This window comes from Molossus molossus, unplaced genomic scaffold, assembly GCF_014108415.1.
Source record: "Molossus molossus isolate mMolMol1 unplaced genomic scaffold, mMolMol1.p scaffold_m16_p_14, whole genome shotgun sequence".
Classification (NCBI taxonomy): Eukaryota; Metazoa; Chordata; class Mammalia; order Chiroptera; family Molossidae; genus Molossus; species Molossus molossus.
In genome coordinates, this window is record NW_023425349.1 from 78,040,599 (window position 1) to 78,056,475 (window position 15,877).

General features: G+C 39.2%; 1 protein-coding gene across 1 annotated transcript in view; it reads right to left on the minus strand.

The window, feature by feature from the left end:
• Positions 1 to 526: 526 nt before the first annotated feature.
• CAAP1 (caspase activity and apoptosis inhibitor 1) overlaps positions 527 to 15,877 on the minus strand; it is a 68,243-nt gene continuing 52,892 nt past the window's right edge. The window contains exon 7 of the mRNA XM_036261876.1: positions 527 to 551. The gene's annotated coding sequence lies outside the window, so the exon portion shown is untranslated. The remainder of the gene's footprint in view (positions 552 to 15,877) is intronic.

Below are 15,877 nucleotides of genomic sequence, written 5' to 3' on the forward strand. Positions count from 1 at the left end.
CTCTGCCTATCACTGCAAGCTTTACTTTTTTAAAAATCAAATTGATTTGGATCAATTTGAGGTAACTGCTGGGAGATGCAGGGTTTTACTTTTAGAGATGTCATTTCTCTTTGTTTCTGATCTGGGCTCAGCAGGAACATTGCTGGTGTTTTTCCAGTGGCACAACGCAGTTCTAGAAGAGTTAAAATAAGAAACTCTGCCTGTTTAATCTGCCAGAAACACACGAGAGGAGCAATCAGCTCTGGGAAGAGTCGCTCTGAATGAGGTATGCCTGGCTGCTTTAGGCCATGCTGCTTGTCAGTCTTTCAAAATTCAAGTCATTACCAGATGCTGATCGACTATAATATTGTGATATTTTATCTGATTACACTTACCTGATTGTGCCTTATCTGCTATTTGCCTTCCCATTCTTCCATGTATATTAAATGCAGGTGCTTTTATTATTCTGAGAGCTGGAAAGTGTTGACTGCTCTGAATATAAATGGGGATATTATATCATTAACTTGCTCCGAAAGCAGGGCCATTCACTGTGTAAATCACATGCAAGGTACCTGGTGGAGACACAATAAACCATAATGTCTTCAGAAAGAAAGCAATGAGGAATGAGTAAGGAGATAAAAATTTAAGGCATTGTTAAAGAAGGGTAATCTTCAAAATCCTATTTGGTTCCTTCAAACTAGCACTTGTTGATAATATAACCTTTGTATTAGAAACTTTTTTTAAGTTCATAAAAAAAAAAAAAAAACTTTGGGGGGGAGGCATCATAACATGGAATGTTATCACTAATAGAATTCGATAGAAACACGATCACTGACATTCTATGGCTTGTCTGAGATAGAAAAACATTTTGAAAGTACAGGCCTAATCTCTTAGAGAAGTACCCTTTGCTTTGCTTTGCTTTGGCAAATATATTCTTACCCTATCTGGGCATACAGCTTAGACAAGGCGAACAAATGGCCAACTGCTTTAAGCATGACCAGACATTAAAAGGTGAATAGTTTAGCCTCTGGTTGCAAATTTCAAAGGAAGTGCTATGCAGTGAATGAAGGCAGAACCGCGACAATGTGAGAAAGCTCAACAGTCGGGGGTTATACGTTCTGCTCAGTTTCCACTATGTTGGCCTCACTACAAGTTAATCCACAGTTATTTAAGTGGAAAGTTTCAGAAAATCCATTTTCAGAGCAAATGTTACGTGAGAGTTTAAATGAGCCACTCCGTCTGTTAGCTAGAATATCAGACGGCCTGTTCATCAACCAGCGTGTCAGATTCCTCTGCCCGTGGAAGAGCTGGGACCAGGCCTTGCAAGGGAATACAAGTCACACTCTGTCCCCAAAGCAGTGTGGCAGTCACCTTCTGACTCAGATCTGAATGTGTGAGACAGAGGTAGATCACTAAGTGTAAGCGTGGTAGGCAGGTAGACAGACACGCGCCGAGCAAGGGCGACAGGCCAGGCACAGAAGGTCACCAGGGTGGAAAGCCCCGGGGGCCTAGCAATGGACAAAACTGGGGAAAAAATAGTCCTCGCCCCCAGGGTAACCTTTCCTCCGCTAGTATATTGCTGGTCATATGGTTTAGACCCCCTGAGCTTTCATATCACTGGTCACTTGGTTCCGACCGTCCTCTGACCTGTCCTCCCCTAGCCTGTCGCTGGGTCATACAGTTTAGACCCCTGACCTTTTACAGTGCTGGTCATTCGGTTCAGACCCTCCGCTGGCATTTCCTCCTCTGGCATACTGCTAGTCCTGCAGTAGACCGCCTGAGAGGAGGAGCTTGGGGCTGAAGAACAGCCTCACGCGCCTCCCATGCAGGCCCCTCCGCAGCCACTCTAGGCCGCAGGCACTGGCCGCTAGGGATACCATCTAGGCCTCAGGAGGGCTTCAGCTCCAGACTCAGAAAAGCAGCAAAACCAAACAAGCAGGGCCATGGCTGACCTCAGGACCAGCTGCACTGACTATGACCCCCTGGCACAGACCAATTAGTGGAGAGCATGACCCTGAAAGGACCCTTGGGAAGCTGATGAATATTCTATTGAGATCTTTCCCGTGGACCTCCCCCAATACCCCTGCCCTTAAAAGCCCTTAGGAAGGAGGACCCCGTGTGCTCTCCTCTTGGGAGCACCCCACCTTACCCTTACCCCCCTCTCTCCTAAGCTTCAAGGGCCCATTCTTTCGTCTCTGTAACTTGTTTCCTGAGCTCATTTCTTTTACTGTTCACTTCTTCTACCTCTGTGACTTTCTAAATAAACTTCTGCTTATAGTTTGAGTCTTGGCTCTGAATTCATTCTTAGCCAGAGCTCAAGTACCGAGGTTTGAACCAAGGTCCAGTCTGACTCCACTGGTCTCACACCTGGAGCCGTTCCGCCGCCGCCAACGGGACAGCTGGGAACACGAGGAGTCAAGTCCTCTCTCCTGAGTAACCAGGGAGGACGTGGGCTCTGCTCTCACTTTCCCAACAACCCCATGTGCTGGCGCACTGGAGCTAAGGTGTGGGAGCGACTCCTCTCCCCGGCTGTTCACCATCACACACAAATGCACAGAAAGGTCCATTTTCTTTTACTGAACAATGCATGTTTAAAACACCTCTTTAAGTCAAGGTTGCTCTTTAATCGATGAATCCTTTATTATTCTTAAACCATATGCTTGAAAACAAAACATGAATATGGGAAGATGGTCTGATCTTTCAATAATTCTATATTTGCACACACTTTCTCAGGAAAGATGTAATAGTTTTCTCATAACCTGATTAAACTTCATGTATTTGTTTACATATAAAAGTGTATTTTAATTGGGTATCTTACATTGTTTAGAAGATCTAGTCTTTAAAGAAAATGGTTAAAAGTACTGAAAAGGCAAAGTAAATATCCCAAATATGAAAGGTAAGACAGTAAGGCTTCAAAAGAAAGTGTATGTTTATGACTTGCGGGTAGCCAAGATTTGTTAGGTCACAGAAAGCAACAACCATAAAAGAAAAAAATTAGGCTTAAAATGAAAAACTTTTACTCATCAAAAGGCACCATAAAAAAAAAAAAGAATAGTCAAGCCACAGACCTGGAGGAAACACTGGCAAAACATATATCTGATAAAGGACTGTTATCCAGGTATGCAAAGAACCGTGACAATTCAACAACAGAAAGACAAACAACCCAATTTAAAACAGGCCAGGGATTTGAAGAGTCAGTATATTTATATGAATGGCCAATAAACATAAAGAAGTGCTCAATGTCATTGTCATCAAAGAAATGTACATTAAAACCACGAGACACCACTGCTCACTAACAGAAGGCCCGCAGTTAGAGACGAACACCACGGGTCAAGGACGAGGGGGCCCAGCGGTGGCGCAAGGGCCGATGGCAGGTAAAATGACACAACCGCGCAGGAAAAAGGTCAGGTCGTTTCTTTTCAAATGAAAGATACACCTACCCTACAACCAGCAGTTCCACACCTAGGTATTTACCCAGTATAAATAAAAACACATTCACCCCAAGACTTGTGATATTCATAGCTACTTTATTCACACAGCCAAAAACAAGGAGTCCCAGGGTCCGTCAATAGAACAGATAAATAAATGGTGGTCAGCATGCAACTAGCAATACCAAAGAACAAAACTGCTGACACATGAGAGAACACAGATAAATCTCCCAAATAGTATTCAGAGTAAAGGAAGTCTTACACAAAAGAGTGTATATTGTATTATTTCATTTACATGATGCTGGAACATACAAAACCAATCTGCAGTGGAAAAAATTCAGAACAGGGGTTGCCTCTGGGGTTTGAGGGAGGGATTCACTGAGAAGGGGAATGAGAGAACTTTCTGTATTCCCTATCCTAATAAGTTATATGTGTCTATATGTTTGTCGAAACTCAATCAATGCACTTAAAACATTTTTTTTTCCTTTATTAATTTTTAGAGAGACAGGAAGGGTGAGGGACAGAGAGATAGAAACATCGATGAGAGAGAATATCAAATGGCCGCCTCCTGCATGCCCCCCACTGGGGATCGTGCCCACAACCTGGGCATGTGCCCTGACCCGGAATCGAACCGGTGACCTGTTGGTGCATGGGTCAATGCTCAACCAGTGAGCCACACTAGCTGGGCAATCAATGCACTTTTAACAAGAATCCTTTAAAAAAATATCTGTTTGTCCAAATGTCAAAGGCTACAAGAGGCAGTACAATGAGGCAAACAACTGTATAAAGACTATTAAAAATGTGACAGAGTTTTTGAAACTGTTTTCAAACATCTAACCATCCTGGCCTACCTACACCTGCCAGAAACCTAAGATGACTGATGGCGCCTCGGAGACCATTTGCAGGCGTCTCCTGCCACCTCATCCCTCATCTTCAGAGATGGGTAAAGGATTGCTTGGGTTCATAGCTCACTTGAAAGTTCAAATCATATTCACTTGCTTTTAGATCATCTCGTTCATGTACGGAGTTAGGGAATGATGGCAGATTCCAAACAGGGAGACAGGGGTTATCAGGCAACACACCTATCAATCAGCTCCAGGTTTACAGTTCCGCGTACAGACGTCAGAGAAACATGGCAAAGGCTGGAGCGGTCTTCGGCTGTCAAGGTTACGCTTTCATACAAGTTCATTGTGTGCAATATATAAACTGATATTTATATATACATGTATAGGTATATAAATATAAATAACAAAGACACTGCCTAACTCAGCCTCATAAATCTGCCAAAAATAAAACTAGGCCACCCAAATATTTTATTTGCAGGTTTTCGCGAATCACTGAGGAATCTACCCTTTCTCATCCCACGACATCAGGGTCAAATTCAACTCCCGCGACAGCCAAGGTATATTTCCACGATCACAAGCTAAAGAGCAGAGGTTCCAGAAGTGGAAGAGGGGCATCTCCTAGGAAATTATTAATGCACCTCCATACACCAGTCCTCAGTTGCTCACTGGTTAGTCTGCAAAAATTTCTGGGTCTCCAGGGACTCACTGAAATCCAGGGGTCTGGATTAGAAAACACATAGAGCATTCTTAAAAGTCAAAAGAAGTTGAGTAGCTATTTGCTTATAGACTAACTCATCCATCTAGAGATTGATCTCTGTCAAATTCCCTGTGATTCTGTTAGTCTGTTATTTATGAGGACTGCAGCATCATGTTTCAGAGATTACCAACCAGTCAGCACTGATAGGGAGGTATTTCTCTTGCTCACTCAGTGGCAAGCGTGTATATAATAAATTCTTAGGAACTTTATCTCTTTCAGTTAAGAGTCAAAATAACTGCTGACTCCATGATTTGCCACAGAATCTGTTCCTGGATAAAAGGGAGGACCACTCTCTACAGAAAAGAAGCATTTCAGTATTTAGCATTTCCAAGAACAGAGGTACCAATGAGATGCAAAATAAGAAACTAAGTTCTATCACTGAGAAATTGTGTCTATATATTTTTATATAATTTTAAATGTATTCCCAATGCAAAAAATAGCAACAGATTAATTGCCCACATATACACTGGATTAAAAAAAAATTTAATTATTATTAGTATTTTTTTAATCTTCACCCGAGGACATTTTTCTATTTATCTTCAGATAGAGTGGGAGGACAAGAAAGGGAGAGAAACATCGACACGACAGGGACACATAGACTAGTTACCTCCCGCAGGACCCCAACAGGGCCAGGGACGAACCGAAATCGAGGTATGTGCCCTTGGCTGGAATTGAACCTGCGACTCATTGGTCCTCAGGCTGACGCTCCACTGCTGAGCCAAACCGGCCAGGGCAAAAAAAGCAATTTTAAAAACAAACATTTTACTTTTGTAGTTGCAGATAGGAGTTATTAACCATCTGCCTTTGTGTTAAACATACAAATAAACGTTATTTTACAACAAGAAAACAGTTATTCACAGAATCGAACATTTATTCCCCAATAATTCTTCATCACTTTAATAAAGGCCTAAAGTTAACATGATTTCAACGCTTTTAAAAGGCCATTACCTATAATACTATGAAAAACAGGTGACAATGCAGTATTTCATTGTAAATGAAGAAGGCCTAAAGAAATTTTTTAAAATTTCCCACCAGCGTCAATCATCTCATGAGGAAATAGTTAAGAGGAAAAAATAACAATCTAAATCGAAACTCAGGCAGTTAAAGGGCATGAGGGGGGGCGGACACCTGCAGGGGACAGGCCTCAACGGTGCTGCCTGAGCAAGCGCCCTCGTGCACGCGCCGGGACGTGGATAAGCGAGGGAACGGTTTACTTCTCCGCTTCTTCGAACAGAAATGAGCATGTCTCCGGAATCAGACAATAATCAGACAAGGCTTCAGATCTGAAAAGAGTGCGTTTGACCTAAATTTACTAAGATTAGCGAAACATCCTGAAGAACGAAGTCAGCATAGACCAGCCAAAGAAAAACCTTCACCGAAGGCAAACGGCGCTGTGCCCTCGGAACCCGCGATGAGACAGAGTCTGGGGAGCTGGAGGCCCCCAGGACGCAGCTGAGTGCGCAGGGCCCGCCTGCGAGGAAGCTGCGGGGAAAGAGCCCCGCGAGGGCAGCGGGTAACAGCGCCCGCACCCCCACGCGGCGCGGAGAGGGGCCTGTCCACACGGCCACCGGAGAGCCTCGTGGGTCGCAGGGCACTGAGTACGCAGAGCGTGTTTCCTCAGTAGTGGGGCTGATTTGCCCCAGAACGAGCATGCTCCAGGCAGACCTAACTCATCTTAAAGATACAAATGGAAAGGATCAAATTACTTACAAGTAACTTAACTGTGTCTCAGAAAAAGGCTCAAGACTGTAAAAGTAAAAATATCCAGCACCCAACAAAATAAAACTCACAATCGAAACTTGCTCGGCCTACAAAGAAACTGGAAAATATGACCCATCATTCGCAGAGAAATTCATCAATTAAAACTAACCCAGAAATGACACAGAAAAAGCAGAAAAGGACTTTTTAAAAAAGTTATTATATAATCATGTACAATGCCAGGTGGGTACCGGAAATGGCAGGGGAACACTTTGTAAAGTACAGTATATAACTGTCTAAGCACTGTACTGTGCACCTGAAACCAATACAAAATAATACTGAAAGTAAACTGTGATTGAAAAATAAGATAAAAAAGAGATTAGTTGCACTATCCACACAAAAGTTATCATAACTATTTTATATGTTCAAAATGTGAAACAAAGACATGAAAGATATAAAAGATACAAATTCAATTTTTTACATCAAAAATTATAATGTTTAATATGAAAAATGTATATGGTGTTAATAGTAGGTTAGATTGATGAATTTGAAAGATAGAGAAAAGAGAATAAAAAAAATGAACAGAGCATCAATGAGCTTTGGTAAAAACTTGAAGTACACTATAGAGTACATGTGTAATTAAAGTCTCCAAAGGAATAAAAGGGGTAATAAAAAATATTTGAAGGAATGATGACTGAAAATGTCCCAAATTTGACAAAAAATGATAAACTCACAAATTCAAAATACCAATGAACCCCTAAGCACAAGAAACATAAAGACTAGAGAAAGTCACATTTTATTATTATTATTCTTTATTTTTATTTTATTGACGTTAGAGAGAGAGGAAGGGAGAGGGAGATAGAAACACTGATGAGAGAGAACATCAACTGGCTGCCTCCTGCATGCCCCCCACTGGGGATCGGGCTCACAACCTGGGCACGTGCCCTGACCAGGAATCGAACTGGCAGCCTCTTGGTGCTTGGGTCAACACTCAATCACTGAGTCACACCGGCTGGGTGACAAAGTCACATTTTAATCAAATTGCTCAAAATCAGTAATAAAGAAAAGTGTAAAAGCAGCCAGAGAAAGACATGTTATGTACAGAGGAATAACGATGGCAGGAGATTTCTCACTGGAAACAAGCAAATGAGAACACGGTGAAGTAACATCTTTAAAATACTAAGAGAAATGACAAATAATAACAAGTACTGGCAAGGAAACTGGTTGAAATGCTAAATGGAGGAGTAATTTAGGGAAGTCTGTAAGTTCATCAAAAATTAAACATATGCCCTGGCTGGTGTTGCTCAGTAGTTAGAGCACTGGCCTGTGCACTGAAGGGTCACGGGTTCAACTCCCAGTCAAGGGTAGGTACCTGGGTTCCAGGTTTATCCCCCACCCTGATCGGGCCACGTGAGGGAGGCAACCAATCAATTTGTGTCTCTGACATTGATGTCTGTCTGTCTGTCTCTCTCTCTCCCTCCCTCCCTCTTACGCTACAAAGCAATGGAAAAAATATCCTTGGGTGGAGGATTAAAAAAAAAATTAAACATCTGACCTAGAAACTCCACTCCTAGAGAAATGAAAGTGTGTGCCTACAAAAATGCTCACAGCAGCATTATTCACAACAGCCAAAGAATGGAAATAACACACTAGTCACCCAATGAATGGATAAACAAAATGTGATGTATCCTACAATGGAAAATTATTTGGCCACAAAAAAGAATGAAGTGCTGACATATGCTGCAACATAGGTGAACCTTGAAAACAAAGAAGCCAGACACAAAGAGCCACCTCTTGTGTGATTCCATTTGTACAAAATGTTCAGAATAGGAAAGTCATAGACAGAAAGTTTATATTAGTGGTTACCAGGGGCCGGGGGGAAGTGGGCATGAGGAGTCACTGCTAAGGGGTATGAGGTTTCTTTTTGGGGTGACAAAAATGTTCTGGAATCAGTGTTGATGAATGTACGATTCGATAAAAACCTCTGAACTGTATACTTGAAAAGAGTGAACACTGGTGTGTGAATTACATATCAACAAAGCTGTCAAGATAAAAGAAATGATAGAAATAAATTGTGGAGGGTATCTAAAAGGTTATAGATAGTGTTACAAATGCTATGCTGTGTACAAATACTATGCATACAAAATACACTGGAAAGAAACATTTTAAAATAAATAAAAGTCTAAGATTGTAAAACTGAATGAAAAAGGAAGACCTGACCACATGCTGCCTACAAGAAACATAATCGAAATATAAAGACACAAATAGATTAAAAAATTGGAAACGAGACACCATACTACCACTAATCAAAAGAATGCGGAAGTACCCTGGCTGGTGTATTTCCGGTGACTGAGCATCATCTGGGGCACTGGAAGGTCACGGGCTGCATTCCAGTTGGGCCACATGCCCAGGTTGCAGGTTCCATCCTAGGCCAGGGTGAGAACAAGATGTTTCTCTCTCACATCGATGTTTCTGTCTCTCCCTCTCCCGCTCTCTAAAATCCATGAAAAACATATCCTCAAAGGAGGATTTAAAAAAAAAAAAGGAAGAAAATAGGAAAGCAGAAATGGTTATATTACTCACAGAAAAAAGAAACACTTCAAAGCAAAGAGCATTGCTAGGGAAAATAATGTTATTTCATTATGACAAAGAGATCAATTTTTAAAGAAGATATAACTAACCTTAAACATCTATGAACCTAATAAGTTTCAAAATACCTGAAGCAAAATGACAGCATTACAAGGAGAAATAAACAAATTCACAATGATTTTTGGAGATTTTAATACTCCTCTGTAGTTGTCAGAAATTTAAAAGCACCTCCAAATTCTCAACCTTGCTATATATGCCCTGTATAATTCCTGGCCAAGACTTGTATACATGATATTTCATTCCCGTGATTACACTATGTTATATGGCAAAAGTGAGGGGTTTTAAAAGTGAGTATCTATAAGACACTTGTCAGTTGACTTTGAGTTAAGAGAATTATCCTGAGTTGGTCTGACCTAATCAGGTGGGCCCTTTAAGGTGGGGTCTGTAGATTAGAGATGAAAGAAATCAGCGACTCTGTCCTATTGGCTGTGAAAAAATAGGCTATCATGAACTCTACAGCTGCCAGGAAGTGAATTTTGCCAACAACCCCTGAGTTTAGAAGAGGCTGCCCAGCCTCAAGTGAGCCCCAGCCCCAGCTGACACCTTGACTGCATTCTTCGGAGACCTGAGCAAAGGACTCAGCTAGGTCATCACCATTCCTGACTCATGAAAGCTGTGAGATAATAAATGTATGCTGTGGTAAGCCCAATTTTTGGTAATTTGTCATGCAGCAACAGAAAACTGTATACCCTCTCTCAATAAGTAAAAAAATAGAAATAGAAAATCAGGAAGAATATAGACAATTTGAACACTATCAAGCAACTTGACCTCCTGACATATAACACCAGAAAGCAGCAGAATATGACTCTTTAGGAACTGCTTGCCACGAGATAAAAAAATTAGGGGGGATGATCCTACCAGAATATTGCAAAACACCACAAAAGACTGAGCAATTAGACCTTCACAAAGTTTTAGGTAAATGAACAACCAAATGAGACTTAATTATTGTATTTAAATATTTTAAAAGGCATCTACTATAGAAGATAATGAGTTTCTCCTGCAGGAACAGAAACAGGAGTGTTATGCTATCAAATTTCTTTCCTAGAAGCTGACAAAAAGAAGCTGTCTCTTAGCCTGATGGCACTGAAAGACAGAAGATGAATCATTGCTTGTGGAAACCAATTTATTTAGTCACTTCGGACTGCTGTTATTTATTACTTGTCAGCATATGCTGTTAGTTCAATTAAATATAAAAATCTGAAGTTCTCTTTTCTTTCTTACCCCTTCTCAAATTAAAAAGGCTCAAATTTAAAACATTAAAAGAACATTTTAAGTTTATTGTGTTTCTATTATGCTACTTAGGTGCTGTTTATTAAACATTCTGCCACAAAGGAAAGATTATTCATTGCTCTGATAAGTCAAATTTAAATGTTTACAGAGACCAGATATGGAAATATAATTTGGGAGCTCTCCTTCCAGGATAATACACTAAAATTTAAAACAAGGCCCTCAGAAAAGGGTTCATTGCAACACTGCACTGAATTGTGAGGAAACGGAGACAGCAAACTCCTGGCCAACAGAAAGTCCCCTTTCTTGACCACAGTGTGACTGAACTATCGCAGATGTCATAATGCTCATATTTGTTACCTACAAAGTATATATTATGCTTTGACCATACCACCAGATTCTCACCATTTAACTACAATCAGCCATTAAACAAAAACTTGTTTATATAAAAGTATTGCCACGAAAAAAAAAAAAAGGAGATATTCGGAGCATCTATCAAGAGAGCAATATTAAGAAACTATGTTAGCCCTGGCCAGTTTGGCTCCGCGGTTAGAGCATCGGCCTGCGGTCCAGAGAGACCAGGGGTCGGTTCCCACTAAGGGCACATACCTCGGTTGCAGTTTGTCCTTGGCCCTGGTTGGGTCGTGCGGGTGGCAACCACTCGATGTGTACCTTTCACGTCGATGTTTCTCTCTTTCCCTCCCACTCTATCTGAACAAAAAGAGGAAAAATATCCTCGGGTGAGGATAAAAAAAAAAGAACTAAAAAAAAAGAAACTAAGTAGACACACCACCTGCCCTCCCACGCGTAAAAGCCTGCTATTCTTAACTATGTCTCTCATTGAGCTTATACCTTTAAAATGTCAAACACAGCCCACCAGTTCAGGTCTAATTTTACCTTTCAGTGATAAACATATCTTATGCTTCAAATAGCATTACATGGCTATCTACCATGAAGTACACTTTCTTTATTCTATTGTTTCAGTGAACAGAAATGACATATTTTCCAGCAAAGAGTTTGATTGCAACTAGGACTCAAAGCAAATGTAAGTAGATCATCATTCCATATGCTAAGGATGCAGGTTCGATATCCGGTCAAGGCCCATACAAGCAACCAATGAATAAGTGGAACAACATATCAATGTCTCTCTCTCAAATAAACAAATAAATAAATGTAAGTGGATATAACAGACATTTTCAAATAGTTGCCTGAAGATGATGCCTCATTTATTCAGTGAATTGAGAAAAGCTGTCTAGTCTTCTTACACCAAAACAACCTTTATTACACATTTTTTTTTTATCCTCACCGGAGGACATTTTTCCATTTTTTGTTCAGATAGAGTGGGAAGGAGAGAGAGGAAGAGAGAGAGAAACATCAACGTGAAAGGGACATATCAAGTGGTTGCCACCCACACAACCCAACCAGGGCCGGGGACAAACTGCAACCGAGGTACATGCCCTTAGTGGGAACCAAACCCGGGTCTCTCTAGACCGCAGGCCAACGCTGTAACCGCTGAGCCAAACAGGCCAGGGCCTTTTTTACACATTTTACAACAAAAACTTCTTTGCAAAGAATTACACATGAACCCCATTACTTGCAGATTCAGATTCACCACAGAAACATCAATGATCATATTGCAGTGTCATACTTAAAGCAAACACAGCTCCTGATGTGACACCCCTCGCCTCTGCACTAAACCATCTCCAAGGACCACAAAATGATGCTCTGACACACCTTCCACTGCGACCCATCATTTCTCCGCACTGAGGTGCTTCCTCACACACCTCCCAGCACACTCTCCCGCGGCTCCAACGTTCTCTGCGCCTCGGCAGTCAGCAACCACAGCCAATGCAATTCTAAGATACTGACACTTGGTAGTTTCCTGACTATATGAACTAGATCTTGATACCGTCAAGATGTCAACCTATGGCTTTCATATTTGTGCGAATGCTCTTCCTCCAGATTGTTTGCTTTTTACCTTCCTATTTACACTCTTGTAAACACTGGGTATCTCGGGTGGTGATTGCACTCATGCGCATATGCGTGTGCGTGCTCCTAATTTATCAACAGATAATAAGTATCAGAAAACAGGGAAGAGAGCTATAAGCTACACCTAGATAGTGGGACTCCTCTCTATACTTTTCTCCTTTTGTCCAAGTTATTTGCAATAAACCTATAATACTGCAAATTAGAAATAAAAAATTAGGAATTAGAAAACAAAGTTTTAATGTAAAACCTCTGAACCCCAAAATAACTTGGTGTTCATGTAACTTTGATAATTTAAACTGAAGTTGTGGGAGAAAGATAAGAGGAAGAGAATTCATATTTGAGTGATATATGCAATGAAATTATTATGGGGATTGAGGAAAGGAAGTGGTGTGACCAAAAATTTAATCTTTTCTTGTAATAAAACACTAATCCAAAAATGAATTTTTTTGAAAGTCATATGCAATAAATAAACATTCAACTTGTTGGTATTTTAAACTAGATCTTTAATAACCCATCCAATCAGAAATTCTGTTTCTCCGGTTCATTATGACTATAAAATTCTTGATTATCTCCACTAAAAATGAAAAATAGGTTTTTAAACAAAGCTTTTTTTTTTACATTAAAAGTACTTTTAAGTGTATAGGTTGAGAATATAACAAAGAATAAAATGACTTTTATCTCAAATAATGATCAGTTAATGAAGAAAATGCCAGACAGGAAAATGGCAGAAGAGCAAAGAGGAGTTAATAGTGAGGTGGAACAGAAAAAGGAGAAAAGAAGACCAAGAAGATTTACTGAAAAGGCTGGTCAGGTAGGGTTGATTGAAAGTAGTCACATCATCCAAGCTACTGTGGGAAGCTGTATCCCTCAGTTTCCTACTTCTTTGGTAGTTCCACAAAGCTTAAACGTAAACCTCATTTTCCTGCCAATCAAAACTCTATTTTCTGATAACATCCAGCTAATAAAGGCAAATAATTTCAAACTAATTCATAATAAAATGTGTTTACAATCGACAACTCACTGCATTTCTACATACTAACAATAAAATAGAAAAGAAAAAAATATCCCATTTACAATTGTAACAAAAAGGATAAAATACCGGAAGAAACTTAACAAACAAAGTGTAGAACCAGTCACTGATGAAAGAAACTGAAGAAACAAAAAAATGGAAAGATATATGTTCATGGATTGGAAGAATGAACATTTCTAAAATGGCTATATTACCTAAAGCAATATACAGATTTCATACAATCTCTATCAAAATCCCAATGGCATTTTTCAAATAAATAGAACAAAGAAATCCTCAAATTTGTATGGAATCATAAAAGACCCTGAAGCAAAGCAATGCTGAGGGAAAGAAAAACAAAAAAAAACACACCTCCCAAGAAACAAAGCCAGATACACTACACATATTGACTTCAAACTACACTGCAAATCTACAATAATCAAAACAGTATGGTATTTATAGAAAAACAGACACATAGAGCAATGTGTCTCAACAGAATTGAGAGCCCAGAAATAAACCCACACGTATGGACAACTAATTTTCAACAAAGGAGCCAAAAACACACAATGAAGAAAGGAAAAACTTCAATAAATGGTGCTTGAAATACTAGAAGTCCACATGCAAAAGACTATCTGACACCATATACAAAAATTAACTCAAAATGAACTTGAATATAAGACCTGAAACAATTGAAATATATAGAAGAAAACATAAGAACTAAACTTATGGACCTTGATCTTAGAGATGTTTTTGTAAACTTGACCCCCAAAGGAAGAAAAATAAAAGCAAAAATAAATAAATGAGACTACATCAAACTAAAAAGCTTCTGCACAGCAAAAGACACCATCAACAAGTTAAAATTCACATTAACTTCTGACAGACTAGGTGGGACAAGATGGTATCTTGAGGAATATATAAAAGCAAATAGCCAATTGCATGGCTGTGTTTAAAAATAAACAGGCATGATTATTTGTCCTCCAGGTTCATTTCCCTGCTGTATTTATAGTAATAGTCTTTGGTTCTTTCTCCTGTGACTACAGCAGCAGTATGATTAGTGTGCAGCAAAAACCTTTTTGTAGTCTTCAGAATGTATAAGTATTTCATTTACATTTTTAATGTGAATGGAAAGAAATACAAAACATGAAACTTGATCCAACAAATGCAATAATTTAACATTTAAATTTGGCTATAAGTAAGGTAAACATAATAAACACTATTTTCATATTGCAGGTTTGTCATAGAAATAAACATGGTTTATATAACTATGAAGCAGTCAAAGGACTTCAAAACCAGATTTTAATTTGGTATCTTAGTGTTTTTTTTATATTATATTCTCTTCTTCCACGTTTGCTAATAGAAAAATCCAACAAATAAGCTATTACACAGGTGTACAATACCAAGACAATTGTTTTATAGCTATCAACTACATAAAGATATATTTTTCATTAAAGAACAGAGGGAAAATTTTTAAGTAATAGTGTGTACTGATACTTTATGAATCTCATTTTGAGCAGAGAATTTCATTTGTGTTTTTCTTTATTTTGTGACCATGTTATAATAGACTGATAAACACGATAGGAATACAAAATTTCCATAAATGTGATTTTATTTTTTTATTTTTTTATTTTTATCCTCACCCGAGAACATTTTTTATTTTTTGTTCAGATAGAGTGAGAGTGAGAGAGAGAGAGACAGAAACATTGACGTGGAAGGGACACATCGAGTGGCTGCCACCCACACAACCCAACCAGGGCTGGGTACAAACTGCAACTGAAATACATGCCCTTAGCGGGAACCGAACCCGGGTCTCTCTGGACCGCAGGTCGACGCTCTAACCGCTGAGCCAAACCGGCCAGGGCTCCATAAATGTGATTTTAAATAACACACTAAAGATAGAATCCTAAATCAAATGTTTTTAGAGAAAAAAAAGTCAGTTACCTACCAAAACGTATAGTCAGTCCTCTTTTGGACTTTGAGAAAATACGGTTCAGACAGAGAAGATATACTAAAACAGAAGAGTAATAAATAAATATAAAGTGTTCATAGAAAAAAAAAATCTATCTTTTAAAACTTCCTAAAAGTTTTAAAATAACATTAAAATATTGGTCCTTTGAACCCATAATGTCATATCTCCTTACATAAATAAGTTTTAGTCTTAATAGATTTTTAAGAAACTTTAAATTGATGTTAACTGTTATAAGAATATACCTAATGATGCTAAATCCTTTTGCTATTAAGTTATTTATTTTAGTTAATATTTAGTTAACTTATTTTACCTTCAGGCTAACAACTGCTTCTA